We start from the raw sequence: 6,000 nt of genomic DNA on the forward strand, positions 1-6,000 counted from the left end.
CGTCCTGGGAAGCAGGGCCTCAAAATGTGTCGTGGTTGTTCAGGAGGAACAGCCCCCTCCCCCACGAGAGCCCCCCTTTTATTGCTGAGTGTGACATCAGGTGTTATGGAATATCCCTTTGGTTGGTTTAGGTCAGCTGCCCCGGCAATGTCCCCTCCCCATCACTTGCCCACCCCCAGCCTGCTGGCTCCTGGGGGCTTGGAAGGAGTCCTGATGCTGTGCCAGCACTACGCAGCAATAGACACAACACTGGAGTGATATCAGTGCTGTTCCAGCTACGAGCGCAGAGCACAGCACTGTGTGGGCTGCTGCAGGGAAAAGGTGACTCTAGCTCAGACAGACCCAACACATATATCTTTTCAAACTTATGTTATTAAGCCTTTACTTAGTATAGTCAAATATGCTAGCAAAAAAATCAATGCAAACAGTGGAAAAACTATTCTGCCTACATAAAACTGTCTAACAACAGCTAAATAGTTCATAGATCTTGTAGGATCACTATCACAAAAATAAAATAAAATAAAATAAAATTGGGAGTTTTATTTCTAACAAGGTAGCTTGTGCATCAAAGGCAAATGCGAATCCTGATGTTTTTGCAAAACACAACTGTGTGTAAGGAAATGAAGCAGAAAGATCATTACACTGAGACTTGCTAAAGGTGGGAGAGAACATTAGCCTTCAAAGTGAAGTATTTTGCAAGTTAGCCAGCCAACAATAATATTAAATAACTTCACCAGGATTTTATGAAAGCATCCAGATGGCTCATGCACAAAAATGGAGGCAGTGCACAAGCAGGCTCTAGCTCTCAGTGGATGCCTAGAGGATGCTTATGATAATATTTGTGTAAGGTGTGCCTGGACAGGCACATATGGTGACTACTTCAAGCTATAACTCTTGGTTCAATTAGCTGCTCAGCTTTACCTTTGTTCTGCTGCTCATTGTTACTGGGGCTGTGCCAAGCTGACAATGTTGAACCTGCATTAGAGATGGGAACCCAGATATTTTCAGGGCACAAAGTATGAGGAAGGGGAAGCTGACCTTCCTGAGGTTTGCCTGGTTATATGACCTCCTTTCCCTGGAAGGTGGCTTCCCAGGCTAGATCTCACTCCATTGCTATGTCTGGTCCTGGACACACAGGCATGCTCAGGTATTGGCCCATGGGACCATTTCAGGATGCTGCTACAGCACAAATGAGCAAGGTGCTTATATCTCAACGGGGAGAGAACTTGAATGTGATTTTTTCTATCTTGATTTCTGTTCCTTTAATTTATTCTTCTATCAGCCTTGTAAGAGGTTTACCCTTTATTTTTTGAGAATTATCCATTTAAACACTGTTCTTAGAAACTGAGTTTCTGTTAGGGAAAGAAGTATAACTGCTATCTGGTTTGAATCTAGCCATTGAGATACAAAAATGTGTTACTAAATTATACTGAAAGCAGTTTCAAAAGGGAATACTAAATCAGTCACCCTGTTCACACAACATTCAGGAAAACTTCTTACTCCTTCAGTCATGTCTGACAGTTAACTTATTATTTTAATACGTTCACGCTTTCTTAAAGCTTGCTCAGATAATGTGAGGTGCTTCCAGTTTTATTGGGATGTGAATGTTCCGGCACTGATATTTAGACTTTTTGAGTCAGGTCTGTTTTGATGATTGCATTTTGATGCTGTTCAAGAGTGGTGCAGATCTGAACAAAAAATCATTTTTCTTTCAGCACTTGACAGTCATATAAGTTGAGCCCTTTCCCATGAATGAGGAAGGTAAGAAAACTGCTTTATTGTATTTGAAACTCCATTTTTAATAAAATGTTAATTGGTCTGAGAGCAATGGAATATATTTACTGGAATCAAACCAAATTCATTCCTCCCAGAAAGGCAAAGCAAGGGTTGTTACCATGGGCATAGGCAGTGAACAGGAGACAAGACAGTTGTGTGCAGAACTGCTAGTAAGAGCATTCAGTCTCGGGCTCAGTATCAGGACATGGGGTGACTGAAACAGGAGGAAAACAAGAAAGCAGAAAACAGAACAAGTGCAGAAGAGGTATGAGGCTGCACAGACAAATCGGTTCAGCTAGAGGCTGGCTGGGAGAAGATGTTCATCGATCTGTGACACCCCACTGCTGGAGACACTGGCTCCTGTGGCACAGCACTGTATAGTAATCCATTTTAAACAAAACTGTGTGTGTGTGTTAACTCAAGTGGGCTGATTACATTGTTTGTATTGTTTGCAAATTATAGTAATTTATACTGTTATACTAATTGCTGCTGGCCACTTCCGTGAGAGTGCACAGCTGCTCATCTCACGGAACCTGGTGGCCTCTCGCTGGTGAGCAGGACAGAGCAGTGGGGGCAGCAGTGTCAGCATCTTATGCCACACTACTGCTTTAGACAACAGGGAAAAGGATGAGTCACTGATTAGAAAATTATTAATCACAGTTGTTATTGTAATGTCTGAGGGCCAGTCAGAAGGAGCTCCCTGTTACCCCAGCCTCTGAGCACACCAGAGAAATAGCCGATGCCTGCCCTAGTCTGGAAGTTGCTCAGAGAGCAGCCATGGAGGGATGGGCTCCACTTGAGTGGGAGGAACAGCAAATAGAATATTTTTCTCTAATCTTTTTTCAGAGAGGTGTAGGTGTCTGCAAAGAGCAATCTGAGTAATACGCTTGGATAAGTGAGATAATGGACTAGTCTATTTTAAGAGGTTAGTTTTCCTTGTTATTGTTGCACCTACACCTACTTGCATAAGGAGAATCGTGGCTTTATGGGAGGCCTAGAAGAGTTTATTTTAAGAAGAAAGCTACCATTTAGGGTGAAATGTTTGTAGTAGGGGCAGAGCGGAGATTTTACACTCCAGGTATCTTCCTTGGTATAGGCTTTTTGTTCCAGGATATCCAATGTATCCAGCAAATCCATGTTTCAAAATGTCCATAACATTTTGAACATATGAACAGAAGGAAGAGCTCTGTGATAGATTGGCATGGACAGTTCTGTGGTAGTTCCTTTTTCAGAGACCAGGGCAAGTGTCTACAATATTGCAGCCTTTACTTGTGTTACTATTTTGTGTTATTTCAAAGTATTTAGAGAAAAGAAAGATCCTACAAAGAAAACAGTATAAATACAGTTTATTGTATTTGCAAAACAAGAAAACTAATTATCATTTTAGATGAAGAGCATACCCCTTGAAAATAAAATTAGTTGATAACACAGAAGCAAAGAAGCGATAAAAGGACACTATTTGGTGTGATCCTGTCATGGGCAGTGCTCAGTGGTTAGCTCAATGGGCAGGAGTTGCTGGAGCATGAGATGTTGCTGAGCACTTTGCCAGCTGGGATGTTCTTTCACAGCTTTGAATCACTTTACTTTCTCAACTTAAGAAGAGTTGTGAGAGACGAGGCTTCAGCAATGGCTTCATCAGGCATTTCTGTAGCTTTGAGAGATGGTGTCAGAAGATCTGTATTTTTCAGATGTCTTCATACAGTGCTGTTGTAATTACCCCAGAGAAGTGGCTTCTATTGTAAATTCTACCAGGCCAGACAAAATAGCCTAAATTAATTTCTCTTATTCAAATAATCAAGTAAGAAAATTTCAGTTCCAGAGTTTATTGCTGCATTTGAATGCTAAACAGCATGGTGACCCTGTTGATGCAGGCTGTTGAGACAAATTTCAGAAGGAGAATAGTTGCAGCTATCTTAGACTTTTATCAGCGTCTGTGCAAAGGACTGTGAGGAAGATGGAATAAGTCATTAAAATATGATCTAATGATCTCTGCAGGACAAAATCTCAGCCCATCCCCATAGCCTTGAAGGGCACAAAGCTGGACAGGAAATTTGGGATTTCAGGTGAGGAACTCAAGCTTCCAAGTGTCTCACAAAATCCCTGGTGCTGCAGACTCCCAATGAGCCTCACCCCAGAGCCAAGGGGACCTGCTGAGTCCTTCGTCCGTCCGCATGGAGAATAGAACAGTGTTTCTCTCCCAGGCTTCTTTGGGTGTGTTTGTGTGTGCTGGGGGGAGGACTTCACTTCATACATCTTATTTCTATCTCTAAAAACTACATTGCAGCCAGGAAGTGGAAATGATATCTGACATTCTAAGAATCATCAGGAGAAAAACAGAAAGGAGAGAACAGTTTGTTTTGTAAGAAAATGAACAGAAACTATTCTGAGCTCCATTTGTTATGGATCGAAGTTGATGTAATATCAAATATCATCAACAGCAGTGCTGTGCATGCTCACAGACTTCTGCTGATGATCAGTACCAAGAAAAGAGAAATAAAATTTGGCAAGGAAAGTAGCACAAGGAAAATAACTTCTATTTTAATGATACAAAAATGGTTTTGAAATTACATACATTTTGTGTGAGAAGCTAAATCATTTCCAAAACAGATAGTAGACTTTTCTTCAAAAAAATGAGGATATAAAGCTTTTTTTATTATTATTATTTTTTGAAATGATTCGCTTACACAAGTTTCTGCATGTTTTTTTCCAAATACCTTAGAACAGGCTCTATATTTTATCACAGGATAGGATCAGACAAAGATCTCAGTTCATTTAGGTCACTAAATCCTGGCTGATTGAGTCAAAAGAAGCTTCAAAGCTCTAACAAGCATACCAAGGACAGAAATCCTCAGAAGGTGAGGGGAGTTTTACATCAGCTAGGATGAAAGATTTTTGAAAGCTCAGATGCTGTATTTACTCTTTATTCCTTTTGCTGTAAGCACCCAAACAACTGTGTCAGTGTCCGTGCACTATGGGCTTTCTGTCAATGTATGGAAAAGCAGTGCAGGCCCATGTGGGTTGACATCTGTATTGGAAAATGGTATAGATGGCTTTGCAAAGTACTGCCTTGGCCACTTTGTATGCTTCTGTAGAAATCTACACAGGAGAAAGTCTTTAGGGGAAAAAACGAACAAACAAAAAAACTACATCAAACAAACAAAAAAGGCCAAACACAATTCAGTTTCTAGAGTTTCTCTTCATCTGTAGGAAAGAGAGTTATGGGGTTGCAGAGAAGCTGTGGGATGTTTTTTTTTTCTGCCCAGAGATGTCCAGGATTTCCAGAAATGATCAGATTCACTCTCCACTGTTGCTGTTCCCCCAGAAGGTCCCATGTTCACCACAACATGGTTCATATCATGTTTGCATGGCTGTAAGCTTCCCCAGGTTCTCCAAGGTCAGGCTGTGTGAAACTGAACTGGTGCTCCTGTGTGTGTAACATATGATATTGTTCATTATTATAACCAAGCATGATTGTACAATGCTTTCATAGGCCTCCTGCTTCACTGAGTTGCAAAATCAGCAAAGCTATTAGTACTTATCCACTCATAGTTCAATTTGTGGCCCATTTACTAGTCATGACTCCAACCCTATGGGAAGGAAAAATTGCCAGTAATTAATGGCCTTTCTGCAGTGCTGCTCCCTTCCAGGTAGATTGCTTTCCTGAACATGCTGTATCAAGGACTGGATGAAGAAGTGTGTCATAATCTGCCTTTTACAAAGGCACAATTCACAAAGAGTGAGTTAAGACACTGTGTGCCCACAGCCCAACGGTCATTTCTAGGGCCTAATTGTTCCTTGTGCTTGTAAACATAAGCATCTGTAGGTACAAGCTAAAGGTCCCAGTGATACCACTCTCAGAAAAGAGTATTCAGGCTTCTGTAATCAGAAAATAAATAATAATAATAATAATAATAATAATAATAATAATAATAATAATAATAATAATATTTCAAGTCAAGGCTCTCTGTCCCATAATGAGAAACACACAACTAATGGCTAACTGGGATAAAGAACGTGTTTGAAATGGCTTGCCAGGTGGAATTAATCCTGTGAGGAGAAATAGCAACAGCAGGACACCTTGGGAAAGAGGGCACAGGGAATCCTTAGTGGCTGTCATCTTCAGCAATGAACATTACAAACAGGGTGTAGAAGGCTGGGAGCTGCAGAGGAGGAGCAGGGGTTTTGTGATTTGGGGGTGTCTGTGGACTGCTGCATCCCATGGGA

The 6,000-nt window shown here is 41.1% G+C and overlaps 1 long non-coding RNA gene across 2 annotated transcripts in view; it reads left to right on the forward strand.

Annotated features, from left to right (window-relative positions):
* The window catches only part of LOC137860988 (uncharacterized), a 196,984-nt gene extending 191,389 nt beyond the window's left edge, over positions 1-5,595 (forward strand). For both annotated transcript variants that reach the window (XR_011099299.1, XR_011099300.1), the window contains exons 3-4: positions 1,716-1,761; positions 3,772-5,595. This is a non-coding gene — a long non-coding RNA (uncharacterized lncRNA). The remainder of the gene's footprint in view (positions 1-1,715; positions 1,762-3,771) is intronic.
* Positions 5,596-6,000: the final 405 nt, after the last annotated feature.

The sequence above is a fragment of the Anas acuta genome, chromosome 9 (assembly GCF_963932015.1).
Source record: "Anas acuta chromosome 9, bAnaAcu1.1, whole genome shotgun sequence".
Lineage (NCBI taxonomy): Eukaryota > Metazoa > Chordata > Aves > Anseriformes > Anatidae > Anas > Anas acuta.